The sequence below is a fragment of the Crocodylus siamensis genome, chromosome 3 (assembly GCF_052110815.1).
Source record: "Crocodylus siamensis isolate JL-2025a chromosome 3, ASM5211081v1, whole genome shotgun sequence".
Classification (NCBI taxonomy): domain Eukaryota; kingdom Metazoa; phylum Chordata; order Crocodylia; family Crocodylidae; genus Crocodylus; species Crocodylus siamensis.
The window spans coordinates 28,439,424-28,456,082 of NC_143397.1; the positions used below are offsets into that span (position 1 = coordinate 28,439,424).

The 16,659-nt window shown below is 42.1% G+C and overlaps 1 protein-coding gene across 6 annotated transcripts in view; it reads left to right on the forward strand.

Moving 5' to 3' along the window:
- Positions 1-16,659, forward strand: part of GHR (growth hormone receptor) — a 205,078-nt gene that overhangs the window by 15,176 nt on the left and 173,243 nt on the right. The window contains exon 1 of one of the 6 annotated variants that reach the window (XM_090038013.1): positions 15,986-16,094. The exons of the other annotated variants lie outside the window; for them this stretch is intronic. The gene's annotated coding sequence lies outside the window, so the exon portion shown is untranslated. Of the gene's footprint in view, positions 1-15,985; positions 16,095-16,659 lie in introns of those variants that run through there. 6 annotated transcript variants of the gene reach the window in all.

Below are 16,659 nucleotides of genomic sequence, written 5' to 3' on the forward strand. Positions count from 1 at the left end.
GCTGAACCCTGGGCTTCTCCTAGCCTTGTGAGTTGAATCCATGTTCCGGTGCACCACTATAATATAACCCTGGGTATCTACCAATAGAATATATCTGTCTAATGGAGACCATAAATCGTATGTGGACTGCCTGGTTCAGGTTAAGTCCAGGTAAAGCTGAGGTAATAATTACAGTTGAGGGAAGCAACCAAAAGAACTAGTCAATTTTGTATAACAGCTCTGTCTGTTGAAGGAGTGTGCCTGCTATTCCTTACTGCAGTTTGCAACTGGGTTGTCTTGTTGCTTCTGGGTGTTCGTGTAACTGCCAAAGGCCTTTTTAACACTTTTCCGTCTTTTTCATGCAGATCTTACCACAATGATTCATGCCTGAATCCCCCTGAGAGTGGATTGTTGCAATGAGCTTTATGTCACCAGATGATTTGGAAATTCAATTTGACGCTTGCACCAAACGCTTATCAAAATGTGCTCGGTCAAGGAGCACGTTCTGCCTCTGCTTCTTGCTCTGTACTGGCTGCCAGTTGAATTTAGGGTCAAGTTCAGGCTGGTGGGTTGGTTCTAGAAAGATCTGATCTTGTTAGGTGTCTGGACTGCCTGTGTAACCACTCCTCCCCTTGCTTGCTGCAACCGTTAAGATTAGCTGATGGATGAGAAAAGAAATGGGTCCTGATGGCAGCTTATTCTTAGAGAATGAGTATATTTGACTCCCACCCTACCTCAGGTCCCTAGCAGACACTGCTCTGATTATCTCCAGGTAAAGCAAAAGCCATGTTATCCGGCACTTTACCGTCTGGAATGCTCCATTAGCCAGCTTCTGTCAATGCAAATCTTCCTTCCGAGGGACGCGGCAAAAGCAAAACCGGAAGTCCCACTTCTGCTTTTGCCACCGCAAGTCGAGTCCCACTTCTTCCTTGTGGACCGCGGCCTGGAGCAAAGCAGCCTGCATGAGGGCCCCCTCCCTGTCCCCTGGCACACTGATGCCAGGGAGTGAAAGCCTTGGTGCACCGGACGCAGCATATTAGATTAACCGGCATCCACCATTCTTCATGGATGCCAGATAATGGAGCTTTTACTGTAATCTGTTTTTCCTTGTGTATGAAAGATATGAATAAGGAAGGAGGAGAAGGAAGGAGAAGTGATGAGTTGGGATAGCTTTCTACAGGTGATTTTGCCTGCTGCGTTTAATGAAAGTATGCATATTCATTGTTCATTTGACACCATGAGGCAATGCCTATATAATTAAATGCAGTAGTAACAGAGTAAAACACATCCCAGGAATTCTAATGACAGGTTAGGATACACATGGTTGCAAAGAAACTTGCAGGAAAGCTATAAATTTTGAAATTGCTGGAGCAGTTTGTACTTAAATATGCCTCAAATCTGGGGTTGGGTCATAAAGCAAGTCTGCACTCCAGAGTATACCTTGTTTCAGACTCCTGAGCATACACACACTGACTTCCCACATTCTCCTGTGATTATGCACACTGCAGAGCTGTATTCCAGTTGTCTGGACAGTTGCAACTATGTTTCAGTTAGCTTTGGTTGAAATGCTGGGGGACATATCCCAGGGCTCCAGGTGCCTCATTCACTCAAGCTGCTCTTAAAATTGGTTTGCAGTGTATTGGGAGAACCTGATTGTTCTTCTTAAACCCCTGTGCCAGAAGCATAATTATCCCACTAACGCATGCAACTGAGGCATGTCCAGTTCAGCAAGCTCTTTTCTTCTGTCTGGTTCAGCCTGTGCCACACAGTGGATCTGGAACAGGTAGATAGGCTGCTCTTGTTTGTGGCTACCCTGTTACATCAATGAGTTACAGACAAAGTTTAGAAGAAGCAGTGGGGGACACTTCGGTGGCTTTTTCTTACCCTTCGAGGGAAGTCCTGAGTCTGGGAGAAGTTTATTTATGTTTGATGTTGATGTGGCAGAGTGGACATACCTGTTGCATGATGCAAGCACTGCTTCTCCGTATGTAAACTCTCTTCTAGTGCAGGGCATGGCTTGCATCATCTGGTAGGTTCTGGTGAGCATCACTTGCTCTGGAACTTCTCCTTGGAGTTTGTGAGAAGGCACAAACCCGACCAGGACCAGGACACACAAATGAGGAAAGCCATTCCACTTTGAGACCCAGTTGCTATTGCCATCTGGAAGTTGGCTACGCTAGTCTGCCATAGGTTCATGACTATCCAGTTTGCTGTTGACAAGTAATCTGCTGATAGTATAGTGGTAGAGGTTTGGGAGATGATTAATGCTGTGGTGTATCCTGAGGTGATCGGCATAGCTAATGTGGCTGACCTCAGCTGGTATTGAGAAACCACAGGCTTCAACTGCTTGGCCCATCAATAGCACTTGTGTGCCTGTAGTTTGTTTGCCACAAGAAGCACATTAGCATTGATTGTCCTGCAGGCCTTGGTTGACTGAAAAGACAAGTTCATGTTGCTAAGGTACAGAGGTGAGCTAATATTTCCCTGTTTGGACAAGCAAGAACCTGCTTCTTTCCTAATAAAGTTGTCAGCACTTTGTCTCTGACCACTGTTAAGGGACTTTTCCTGTCATCTGCTGCTATGGCTAATTAAACTATGTCCTGACATTAGAGCGCCTGACAAAAGAAAGTCTAAATATATATACTTCACATTTGCATGACAATGATGGTAGAGTGTATGATGGGCAAGCAACAGGCAAGATTGTGTTGTCTAAAAAATCAGTTGAATTCCACTTTTGCCAGTGTAATTCACGTTATTATAATTTATGCTGTCCTGCACACCATGGGTGAAAAGGAGGGCAACATTTTTGCATGGGGAGAGCACTGGACACTGTTGGAAGGCAAGCAGCATCCACATCATCACTAAGAAAGTATCCAGAGCATTGCCAAGATGTCAGGGGAGCACTTTGGGTGGCATGGGGCTGCAACCTGATTTCTGCACTGACAGAAGGGCATGGGGCTGCAACCTGGCTGGAGCTACGGCCCAGCAGCAGTGGGGGTGGCAGCACGATTTCTGCCCCAACCATGGGGCATAAGGTTGCAGCCTGGCTGTGCCCAACGGCCAACAGCAGTGGGGACAGTGGCATAGTTGTGCCCCCCCCCCCCTTCTACTGCAGTGGTGGCACAGAGTTGCGTCCTTCTCTTCTCCCCACACTGGCAGCACTTACATGTCACCAGTGATCCAGGAGAACAAAGAAAATAACTAATACTTTGTGCAGTCACATCTTTGAATTGCATAGTGACATGTAAAATAATGTGATACAGGGATGTGATGCTGTTTTTTTTTTCCTTGTACACATCTATTGGTTGTTTGCTGTGAGTTTAGAAGAAAGTTCAGTATTTTATTAATCTCTCTGGATGCAACTTTCTGTCTTTGCCTCCTTTCTTAAGCATGTGCATTGTATAACCAAATTAATTTATTAAGAAATAATAAAATATTAAACTAAGCAAAGATATTTTCAAATCCATTGCTGGCATCTTGGATGCCTGTCCAAGAATAACAGTTAAGAAAAGCAAAAGAGTGAAAATCTATGCAGCTAACTGCAATACAGTCTGAATAGTCTTGTTGATTGTAGAGTTAGAAATGAGCCTTGTCCTTTTACCTCCCAGATATATGGGGTGTATTGGGTGGGGCTCAGGGGAAGGTAGACTGAACATTTGCCATTCAGTTTTGTGGAATGGTTCATAGCCTACCCAATGGAAGTGTAGCAGGACCAGCTCTGCAGCCGGAGAAGCTGTGGCTCATTGGACAGTGCCAGCCACCATAGTGCTCATGGCAATGGTACATCCAGCCGTCTCTGCAGTGGTTGCTATTTTTGCTTGCCCTCTCCCCATTCCTCTGCCCCCATAAAGGCAGCAACTGGGGCTGCTACCCTAACCTCCCCTTCCCTCCACCCCCTCCCCAGTTACTGTACTGCTACCCAACCCCTGAATTTGTCCAGTGGCTGAGGCATACAGCCTAACTCTTAAAATGTTACTTTGCAAAAGTTTTAAATATAACAGCAATGGCCACATTCATATGGATCCGCTCTGGTTACTGAAATGCTCTCAGTAATGTAGAATCTCTAAGGTGCTATCTCTGAGCATTCCCTTCAAGATCATTTCCCTGCAGCATTTCGACTGTAGCATTTTGTAGTGATGATGAAATCCAGCAGCCCCTAACTGAAGATAGGCCTTTCTGCCTTAAGAACAAATGATACCTCTCCCCAGCTGATGGCACATGCAGATACATCGTGAAGTATCTTATTTAGTTGTATTGCAGATTTCATTTTCCCTATCTCCTGATACTAAAGTGTGTAATGCTGGGTTGGGAAAACAATAGAAATGACCCACTGTTTTTGTTCTTAAGGCTGAAACACAAGAGGCATATCTTACTAGCTGTTTACATCTCAAACTTGTTAAACAAAATTTAAATAGCTTAGGACTTTGAAATGGCATTTTGCCACCATGGAGCCTTATCTGACAGAGCCTGCAATGTGGTAATTGGAATTCTGAGTATGTAGGTTTGTTTCTGGGAAGCAGAAGTGCACACTTTCTAGGGCATGGAAGAGTCTTGCTCCTAAAGTTGTTGGACACCTGCCTCCATTGATCAGATACCTGGGAAGTCAGCATGAAAATCACGTTTGCTCCTTCCCAGAGACAGCAGTATTGCAGAGATGTAATAGTAGTTTTACAGATACTTCTCAACCAGTAGTGGTTCTATTTCTGATTCCTTTAATTTTTTTCATTCCATATAAACAGTTTGACAGTCTGAGATTTCTTCTGCCTGGTTCTAGTTCACAAATTCTTGTTTTAGAGGAAAATTGATATAAGCTCATCCTGAAGCAATGTAAGTAGGAGTGGATGTGAACAGAAAACTGTCATAATCTTCTCCATGACCAATTTAGCATCAGCATCACTACTGGGTATGAGAAAAAAGAGGATAATTTACCTGCCCCCACAGCATACGGAGAAACTGTGGTTATCCTCTGACTGTGAATCTTCATTAAATAATTGACCAAAGCTATATATTAGCATTTGATTAGGGACTAATTGAATATGCAAAGTCAAATGATACAATACTAGGCAAGTCAAACATACAGTTCACATATGATAAAAAGGCATTTGAACCTAAGTGAAGCCAGATGCTTAGAGCTTTGTTTAAAAGACCAGTGGGCATTTCTGTTTCTCTAACTCCTGTTGCAAGCTTGGCATGCAAGCCCTCTATAGTTTTGTAACCAACAAGTTTTTTAGTTTCTTTCCTCTCTCTCTCTCCCTCTCAAGAAATAGCTTTAGTCTTAGAAGCCAGCATATTAGTTCAACAGCCCAAAATGATAACCTGTAGCTCTTGAGTGATGCATAGATCTTTCAGCACGCCACTGTGCCTTGGCAGGGTAGGTCTTGTAGCAATGGTAAAGTACTGTATGTTAGCAGTATTATGTGGTATTTTATTGTTTGGAACTGTTGGAATAAATCACTGGTTTGGGTAGTCTTTCATCTCACTGATACTGATAAGCACTTCTGAAAATGTAATTAAAATTCTCTGACTAAAGTAGCATGATTGTTCTCACACTGTCTGTCGTCCATGGAACCCTTCCAAGTAATTCAGAGACACCAACTCCATCACAATGATGAGGCATGCACAGTTGGGGGAAAAAAAGGCAGCCTCTTTGCCTTAGCAGCAGGGTTCAATTGTTCATTCATTGGTCCTCAAGCACAGCTCACTTGTATTCATCTCAGAGCTCCTTCATTACTTCTGATTGTGTAGACTGCTGCATATAAATGGAAGTCTCTTAATGAGACCTCTGTTCAGTTTTGGGGAATGTAAAATAATGAATTCAGTCATTCTCTGGCTTTTTGGTGATACCAAATCTGGAGGGGCAGCAAATGCCCAGGACAACAGAACTAAAATACAAAGTCACCTGCAGAGAATGAAGCTACAGGGGTGCCAACATTTGGTACTAACAACGATAAATTCCTGGACCTGGACATTTGGAAACTTACTGATAGAGAGTAAGATCAGGTATAAACAAGTAGCCACAGCCTTTATGTTGCACTCACATTGAAGTGATGTCAGATTTTCACTTTGCCTCATTATTTTTCCTGTGTTACTGTTCCTCTAACAGCTCTAAGAAAGGTGCTGGAAAAGGGTAATACAACTCTTGAAGAGATTAATGCTAATCCATCTTTCTCTTCTGTGCATCCAACACAGTGAGGTCCTGGCTGATGAGAAGGCCTCACAAGTGCTAGTATAATAGAGACAATTCATAATAATGATGCTCAAAGGAAATGGAGAGCAGTTTCAGTTAGCTCTCTCCAAAAATAATCTGTGTTTGGCATGTGCCCCACAGATTTCCCTTGTCCTGGGGAAACCATGAGAACTGCTTACAGATATACATTTTCAGGTTTGCTCACGGCACTGAAACTATGATAAATTGCTTGCCAAACCAACACACTCCCTTTTAGATGATTATCAATTTTTTTTTTTGGGGGGGGGGGGGCAGGGAGTTGCAGGCCTTTGAGATAATTTAAAACAGAGATTCCCAACCACTGTGCTGCGGCCCAGCATTAGGCCGAGAAGGGTTGGCTGCCGGGTCATGGCACAAGCTTTAACCACTGCTAGCAACAGTTCTGAGCCCAGGCCATGCCCACACCTTGCTGACTAGCTGAGCAAGAATGTCCTCATCTGGCCAATGACTGTGACTTTAGCTTTTGAACTTGGACTGTGGTAACTGTGGCTAGTCACTTCTGTATCAAACGCAGTGGCTAAGAGATGATCAAGCAAACTTCATTGGATTGTTATTTTTGAAAGAGTGCTTCCGTGAAAAGGGGCAATGAGGTTCTGAACAACAGGGAAGAGAACCGCCTCCGATCCTCACAACCCCCCCACCCCTTGTAAAAATTATGTTTAAATATGTAAATTAGATTGTTTCTATACCCGGCCCACCAAAATTCTTTGAGTTTTCCAATCCCCAGTAGAAAAGAAGGTTGGGAACGAATTCTTTAAAGAGAGTCAGCATAAATAGAGAAGCATGCAGCCCTGAAATAGGGCAGGGATCAAGGGAAAAGTGTGAATTTCCCAAATGAGCAAGAATGGTTGTTTCATATCTACCACAGTGTAAATATTTGCTCATAGGCATTTGCCTTTGTGCACTGACTTCTGACTCTGCAATGTTTTCCTTTCCCCCAGCTATTGCAACACTCTTCATTTATGGTCTCATTCTTTAGCTGAAGAGGACAAAATGGAACTCAGTACAGAGCCCACACATGTCCTTTTCCATCCCAGAGAGTAGTTATATAGTGATCTGCCTTGCTGCATCCTTTTTTTCCCCCTCCCGAAAAGCAAAGTTGATACATTGAAAGTCCTCTCAGTCCCTGTTGTCCCGGAGATTTAAAGACTGGATTTTTGCTTTATGCATGATAATGCAGAGAACCACCAGTAGTCACCTTTTGTGTTTTATAATGGGGTGACTCATGGATGTACCTCTTGTGGCTGGCTTTAGATTGTCTGATTGTCTTGTCACTCATATGATCAGGGGTCAGCAGGGCAGGCCTTATGAGGAGAGGCTACGGGACCTGAACCTGTTTAGCTTCCACAAGAGAAGGTTAAGGGGGGACCTTGTGGCCTGCTACAAACTGATCAGAGGGGATCAGCGGGTATTGGGGGAGTCCCTGTTCCCCCGTGCGCTGCCAGGAGTGACCAGGAATAACGGTCACAAGCTGGCGGAGGGTAAGTTTAGATTAGATATTAGGAGGCGCTACTTCACAGTCAGGGCGGCTAGGGCCTGGAACCGGCTTCCAGGGGAAGTGGTGCAGGCTCCTAGCCTGGGGATTTTTAAAAGGAAGTTAGATAAGCACCTTGCCGGGGTCATCTGACCCCGGTGCTCTTTCCTGCCAAGGCAGGGGGTCGGACTAGATGATCTACCTAGGTCCCTTCCGACTCTAGCTACTATGATACTATGATACTATGATACCTCTATTTCATTGTCGTCTCAATGGCTTCTGTGGAGTGGCATGGCATACAGACTGTTAAAAACTGACTATTTAGTATTCAGTAAAGTGGAAACAGAATAGGCAAATGCTACAGTGCATTAGATAGAATAATTGAGGAGCCTGGAGAGACAGAAAAGCATTGTTTTGCCCTGGCTCATCTATTTAGTTAGGCATTGAGATGATGGAAAACAGCGATCCAAAACAGTCCCCATGAACATTGAGAGAGAGGACCTGAAGGGATGTATTACTTCTCAGCCTCTTGAAGGCTCAGATCGAGTGAAAACATTAGCTCTATAAAATGTTTCTCGGCATAGTATCTGTACCGGGGTTTCAAGCTCACTTGGTCCCCCAAGCTAGATCCGGACCAATGAGCTCCTTACAGGCTGGATCCAGACCACCTCCAGCAGCAGCAGGGAACTGCAGGAGTTAATGCATCTGTCGATCGCGCTGCCACCATCAAAATATATCCACCGTAGGTCTTACCTCCAAATTCCCATCCATAGCTTCTGATGTAACATAGCACACTCCTGATTGAAACTGTAGCACACACTCTCTTGCATCTCATACATGCGGATTTAATATGGTTGTGGAGTTGGCTGTATTATGGATGGGGGAAGCAGGGGTGAGATCTAGGTGGCAGTCACTAGAAGCATTATGTGATGTCTTTCGGGGGCTGGAGCAAGCTCATCATCTGCCTTGTCAGTGCTGCATAGTAAATATAAGACATGTTCCATGCAGACATCTGAAGATGTCAGCTGCATACACGGTCTTTGGTCGTATATATCCTATCCCATGTGTTCATCCTCTGGGGCAGTTAAATGATGCTTACAGCTCTGGCATTCCCCTCAGTTCTGTACTGGCTTCCAAACTATAAATCTGTCAGCTGTCCTCCTGCTGGAGTTCCTTGTCTGTCTCTAGGGCAGCAGCATGGTCAGAAGTCCTGATAAGAAACTGACTGGCATTAAGTTTACTTGAACTGTTCCTTTTTGCACAACATTGGAATTTAATATTGTGCCAAGTTGCCTTAATAGCTACATTTTGCTTTCTACTTAAAGGTAGCGGAGTGAATCCAAGAGCTTTCTAAAGAGACTAAATTACTTCCTTAACTGAAGCTCTTCTCTCTGCTGTTAGTGTGAGCCAGCTGAAAGTGAAACATGAATTAAAGATTCTTGTGAAGTAGGGATAATCGCCTAACAAGGCAGACCATTAATGTTACTTTATCACTAACCTGATCCTCCCTGAGTGCTCTTGCTAATGAAGCAGTGAAAAATCTATCAGGAGAAAACTGTTAACTTAATGTATTTAATTGTATCAGTGGCAGATGCTACAAGGGGTCTAAAAGGCAACGTATCCCCATTAGAATTGGTTTATTGATTATTGTGCATTCCAGCTGGCAGAAGGTCCTTCTTGTACATAAAGCAGCTGTATCCTTCACAACTATCCCACCCCATCGTCCATTGGCAAACTGAGCCTGAAGAAAACTTGCACCCATGAGATTTGACATTGTGGAGATTGTGAGTTCCAAAGTCAAGACAGCACTCAACACCTTGTATTGGCCACCACAAGCATTCATTTATTTTGAGAATTCTGGCATGTGACTAGGACTCCGTGGATCTTGTATGCATTCAGCCTTATTCCTAGAAAATCAAATTGGATTTACCACTCCAAATACATAGGAAATTGTCACTTCCATTACATTGAATTAAACTCAACACAGTCATACTGGTGGACATACTCTCCAGGGCTAGGAACAGAAATGACACCTCACTCGGTATAAGTGTTTGGAAACTGATTCAAATCTATAACACCACAAAAGTTCAGTTCACATAAGCCACTTTCAAAGTGGCTGATTTGGGTTTAAGTTAAACCTGGATAGATGTAGTATCAGACTTAACTGATTTAGGTTAAATCCATTTCTTGAATTTCTGTCCCATATTCCCTCCAAATTCAAGTTAACTCATAGTCCCCCAGCATCCCACAATGCTTTGCTCCTACCCTACAAATCGCCTGCTCACAGGGCAAGCAGACTAGCCTTCGCCCAAGCTGTCTGCTCCACCAGAGCATGGAAACATACTCTAGTGCCCCGCAGCTTCTAGCCTGGGCCACTGCAGGCATGTAGCTGCATTTCTGGAGTCAAAAGTAAATGTCTTCACTTGCCTATCAGTTCAATCTACGCAGCTTAGACAAACCTGCAAAAATTAAATTAATTCAGCCTTGGGCTTTATAACGGTGTGTGCTTAGCCCAGGTGTCTCCTTTTGCAGTCATCCCACAAAGTATCTTCAAGACGAGATGGACACTATAGCAGTCCAAGAAGGTTAAAAAAATCCAGGACCTGCAGGTCAAGTGAGGAAGCAAATACCAGAATTGGGGTTTCCTCATAGAAACTGTCTGCTGGATTCAGCAATGTAATTCATTTCCTGTAGAGTCTGTGGAGGTACCTTGCATGGCTGGTGAAAGAGGGTTTTCTTTCTCATATTTCAACTTCTTGGTTGTCTGAACTTGGTTTCTATAGTAGGTTGGAACATGTTTTTCTTTTATCTTTTTTGAATTAGTCATGCCAATTGTAGATAAAGTATTTGGAACAAAAATTTCCAGTATCTGTTAGTATATTCTCTTTCAGACTGAACCCTGAAAATTTTCAGTTCAAGTGTCATTTATGCATATTATATCTAACTACATTCTGGCATATGCTTGGGGTCTCCATAGGCAGGAAAATAGATTTGATTTTTTTTCCTTGATAATTTTAGTTAAATTATTTAAGTTCTGCAAAGGTGGTGAAATATTGGGAGAAACAGTTTAACTTGTTGTTGTCTTGGAAAGTAAATGATGCAGCTTGCCATTGTCTGAGATAAGGCTGTCAAAGAATAAGATTTTTAGATTTTTGTAGCTGAAATTTAGTCACCAAACAGTTTTGTTTTTCAGAAGACAAAGTAAACACCATATCTGATTTGCTTTGAATATATTCCACCTGTTTATAAGGCATAGACTATTATCAATATTATTAAAACTTAAAAAAAGTATGGTATTTTCATTTATGATTTTACACATGCATACGCATGCTGGACCTCATGCCTGATTTACACAAATGTGAGACTAAAGTAACTCTGTTAAAGCCTGTGGAATTGCCCTGTTGTTCAAGACAGATGACCAAAGTGATTCTGGGATTGAGTAGTTACCAACCAGCACTTTCTTCCAGTTATGATATTTTACATGTTATCTCTTTAAAATGCCATGAACCAGCTGCTTTTGTATATTTGAAATGCAACAAACCATGGTGTCTTCTGAGAACAAATAAGTCTGAAGCTGAAGATAAACCTTGTCAATTGTGGCACCTATCAGAGACCGTTGATAACAAATATATTGAAATATCATGTTTTAGTTTGGCTATTTTTAGACATGCATTCAAAAGATTCTGACCAAATAAAGCCAACCAAAGCATCAAAGCCCAAATCTCCATCAGATATTTATTATAGTGCACAGCTAACTAAATGCAGATTGGGGTGATATTATCTAGTAGAGGCTGGTGATAATCCCCATCTCTCTGTATTAAGTTGCAGGATTTTTACTGCCTCTTCTGGTTTTGATACTAATTTTGACTTAAAAGGAAATATTTGTTTTTTAGCCTAGAGATATTTTATGATTCTACATTTTTCTTGTACACATTGGGTGGTTACCACTACCATGAACTCTGCCAGGAAAAATATAAGTGATAACTTAGAGGATATATCTACACAAGCAATTAATGTGACATGACAGACTCCAGAGCTTTTTGAGCTGGAGTACACTGCTGTTCAGTGTAGCATCCTGGACCGCAGCACTTTGAGCCATGGCAGAGCCCTGGGCTGGCAGAAGACATGGCGGGGGGTGTCGTCAGCCCTGGGCTCCAGGTGGTGATATTGGGTGGCAGAGGGGCTAGCAGCAGCCTGGGATCTGGTCCCTGGTTGGCTGGGCTGACCAAATACAAAATACGCTGAGAGGTCACCATCTACATGTGCATTTGATCACATAAGATAGTAATGTCCCTGACAGTAACTTGTCTTAAAGTGGAGTTAATTAGTTTACTGTGTGGTTAATACCAGCCTATGTGTAGATGGTGACACTTTATTGCAGATCTAATTATTCAACTTCAGTAAAGCACGTGTGTAGATGCATCTAGAGTCAGGTTTGGTAAACATCAGTGAAATAATTAACTTGTATCTTTATTGAAATAATAACATGAAAATAAATTTCAGCATGTGTAGAAGCAGAACTGTAGGTGCTTAATGAACCTTTTGGGCAAAAACATAGGAACCTCTGGCCTAGGCAGGAATTTGCAGTGACTAAACTCTGTTGAAGCCCCACTTAGGGACCTAAGTCTCCTTTTGTAGATCTAGCCCTAAGTGACCTGTCAGGTGATACAAAGCCCTCTGTTGGAGGAGGAAATTGTATGTGGGGTGCTTTCCACAGCCACTGCACTCCTGGGAGAAATTTTGTCCTTTTAAAAGGTACTGCAAATGTCTGCTGGCCAGTTACTGAAGCCAGCATTTTAAAATGTGAGTTGCTCAAAGTTAGACAAATAAATCCACATGGCTGAGCACTGTGATTTGAGTAAACATCCACAACTCCTGCAGACTTTTTCAAAAGATTGAGATGTGTTTAAAGTTAAAATTGTTTTGATCTACACTGAACTGTGGATTAGATTCACCTGGCATCTGTACGAGAATTTGCCCCAGGTTCCACAGGCTTATTACTCCCATAGTGCCGTAAATATACCTTGTAGTTGGTAAAGTGTGCCTGACAAATAAAAAGATCCCTGCTCTGGGGAACTGGGAGGAATGTGCAGGTCTAGTAGGACAGATTACAATAGGATATGAAAAAACACGGTTGCATGTGAATGAGCTGCATGTTGTTTGGGGTTTTCTAGTAATTTTTGTTGTTGGAGAGCAGAACAACATCTGAATTGACCTATGTTGGCTTTATGTTGGTATTTTATTATCATTATTGCAAAAAAATCTCCAATTTTAGGAAGGCTTGGCACTGAGGCAGAAGGCTGGGTGGCTTTTAATCTTTGTTGCTGAGTCAACTGCCTAAAATAAGCGATTTAAAGGAAATCTTGAATGCAGTGTGATATGTAGGGCTGCTAGAATTAAACAATGCTTGATTAAAGCAAAGCTAGAAAAGTTATGGATTTACTATTTGGGAGTTGTGTGTATGTATAATACATCAATTTATGTAGAACAGTGTTTCTGTATATTGTGTATATATCTGTGTGTATGCATATGTATTTCATATGCATGTGATTAGAGTCAACAGATTTATTTCAATAGTAGTAAATTCACTAAAAAATGGATGCTCAGTGACACTAAAACTGTTTTGACTTTGGGTCAAATTACATGAATGGATTCAGCTGAAAAAAATGGACTGGAAATCTGGACATGTTGACTGTCTTTTTGGAATCCAATATAGGTGTTTCAGGTGATTAAGAAGTCTCTTGTGTTTTATAGTTTAGCAAATAACAGTAGTAAAGAGGCTGAAAAATGGAATTGTTTTGGATGGGTCTTCCCCTCTGCACAAGGAAGAGATGTTAATAGTCTCCTGTGAAAATTACTGGCAGGTATCTCTTATGAACTGTTGTACAAAGGATATGTCAGCTTGGTGCCTCTGTTGAGCATCACAGATGAAAAATGATAATTTTTTTACAATGAATACAACTTCAACAGCTCCTGATCACAGCTTCCAAACTCAGTGCATGTTATATTTCAGGATAATAAGAAATAGAAAGAAGTAGCAGCAGGTTGTCTGCTACATGAGGTTTATCAAATAGTAGGGTAAAAGAGACCTCAGGAGGTCATTTAGTCCAATCTCCTGCTTATTTACTAATGATATTTATATAGTATCCATCACTGTCATATCTAACCACAAAATACAGTTTGATCACTCACTTGTCCCAACAGATTTATTTCTAAGGTACCCTGACAAACTTTAAATTTAACTCTTAAAGACATTTCATCATCAAGGGCCTAAGCTTTGCACATGGACTCTAAAAATTGTATGCATTTTCTCCATCCCTTGTTCTCAGCTTTTTCCTTTTTTGATTTTGAGTATTTTATAATGTTTATATTAAGATAACCTTGAGAAGTCCCAAAGAGATATACGTTGCATTGTTCTAAACACATGCATGCACATACATACTCTGAGAGACTGTTTCTGAGGAGCTCACAATCTGGAGGAATGGAGAGAGGGAGGATGATTGGTTGTCAAATATGATCCAGTCCCCTTCCCTGTACTGAGGTAACTAGATCATCTCTGACAGAAATTTGTGGAAGGGACATTTTCCTTAGCGAAAATTAATGGAATCTTTTTCTTATAAGAAAAAGACCTGAGGAAGGGCATTTTTTGCCCAAAAGTGGTCCAATATTTGTGCCAACTACATAGCACATCCAGTAAAAGTTATTACCAACCAAAGCCTGCTTCTCCCTAAACATACATACTTGAGTTCATGCTTCTGTGATTAAAAGGATAGATTTTTTTTTCTTTCTTTTCTACTTTTTACCGTCCACACAAACATTTATTTTATTTAATTTTTTAAAGAAAAAGCCTTGGATTGAAACCAGCTTTATCAAAAGAGAGACTAAAGTCCATCTTTATCTTTAGACTAGCCGGTGAAATGCTGGAAAGCATTAGCTGAGAAATCTGGACAGGTTCCATCAGCTACATTTAGCATAACACTGAAATGCTGCCTCCAGCACTGTCATGTTTCAAATTAAATGTTTAAACAAGGCCCCATTTGGCCTGTAATCAGTAAGGATCCCAGCAACACTTTTCCAAGGCTTAGAGTGCTAATTGCATGACACGAGTCAATAAACTCTGCGGCTTATTGCTCCTGCATGTACCGTTCGAATGTGTGTTCAGGACTGCAGTATGTTGAGCCAGGTCGGAGCAGTTCTGGCTGGTATGAGGTGCAGGGGGGTCAGTCTGCCAACCTGGGGCTGCTTTCCCCATCCCCACCCCACCCCACCTCATTGTGCTGCAAGGAAGCTGTCTTGGGCATGAGGGCGCTCCAGCACAGGACTAGCAATCAGGCAGCCCTCTGCACTGACACAGCCTCGTGCCACAGCCAGGTGGGGCAGCGTCTACATGTGTCATGCTGCAGAATGAAAAAACTCAACAACAGGATAGTACTTGTATGTATAAGTACTTGTATTTACAAGTACTTCCTTGCTATGGAGTTAATTAATTTACTCCAGCATGATAGAAACTCACGTGTAGATGCACAACATTTACTGTGGAGCTAAACAGTCTACTCTGCAGTAAACATCTCATGTAGATGCACCTGCAGTATCTAAATTACTTATCTGAACTTTCTTCCAGTATAGTTTCTATTTTGATCCTAACTGCTACTTATAAGACTTTGCAAAGGTAGATAATAAATGGACAAGCTAATTTGTTTTGGACCCAGGGAAGGCCCTTGGTAACAGTTTTTGCCCTCCCTAAGGTTTATTGCAAAATGAAAATGTTCTCTTTGTCTCTGGCACCCAGTGAGATTTGGTTGTTAACCAAAGTAATACTGAGTTCAGTTTCTAAAATACTTGGAATCTAATTGTTGACTTTTGGGTACATGGGATCATTGCTCTTTTTCGCCTTTAAGCTTCCAGATGATCTCTGTACACATTTTCTTGTTTTAGTCCCTGTTCTGTTAGAGAGCTTGTTCCTGGAAATCAGAAATTTTCCCAGTTGGGCTGAGAGACTGCTCTGGAACCTTTCCCTGGAAAGGGTTACAGAAATGCTAAATGGCATGACTTGTGCCATTTGGGAGGGGAAAGTTTGGCCTAATGGGGAAGGTATGGCTTGACAGGGACCTGTTCATGAGGAAGGAGGCAAGGCTGGGCAGCTGGGAGGTGGGTGTGACACTCGAGTTTGGGGTTGCTTGTCAGTGTCGCATGTATGACAGCCTGGTGGCTGAAAGGAGGGGCTTGGCTTGAGAACCTTTGCCATTAGAGAATGACGTCCTTTGACCTTCGCCCATTGTCTGTTGTGCAGTTTGCCTCTGAGCCACGAAGGCTTTCTTTCCAGTGTGTCTCTTTTTCTCCATGTATCATGCCTCGTCTTTCCTACAAAAGTTGACCCTGGAGCCCAGCTGCACGTGCTGAACACTGGAGCAGCAGGTGAGTGCTCCCGGAGTAATCCAGTTTTTTTCACTTGCTACAAGGTAGGCTTCCAAATCCAACTGTAGCATTATCTTATCTTAAAAGCCTAATCTTCAAACTGACGTGGCTGTCTGTGTTTGAGGAAAGTGATGTCTCATATATAAAGGACTGGTTTGCAGAGCACTTTGAAGATGCAAGCTGCTGTGAGCCATACGTGCTGTTATTATTTGTGCAGCATTAATCACTGTTCATTTAAATTCATTTCCACTGCAGCCATGCTGCTGTAATTATTTTGCATTGTGGTCTACTTGTTCAAGCACCATATATTAAAGCAAAGCCATTTGCTTGCTAAATGAATCATATGGTGGATGTCAACACTGTGTTTATACTTAATTAAACATTCCTGAACCAGGCAGCAAGCAAATGTGTGCATAAAAGCTGAGCTGCCGTTTTACATTCTGTCTAAGCAAGGAAAGCCGGGCATCTATTTCAGATGGTGTCAGCTGCCTTGTGTCTGAGTTTTTCTGCTACATTAATGTTTGGTTCAATTGACTGTACAAAGGAGTTGACATTTGGGAAAAAC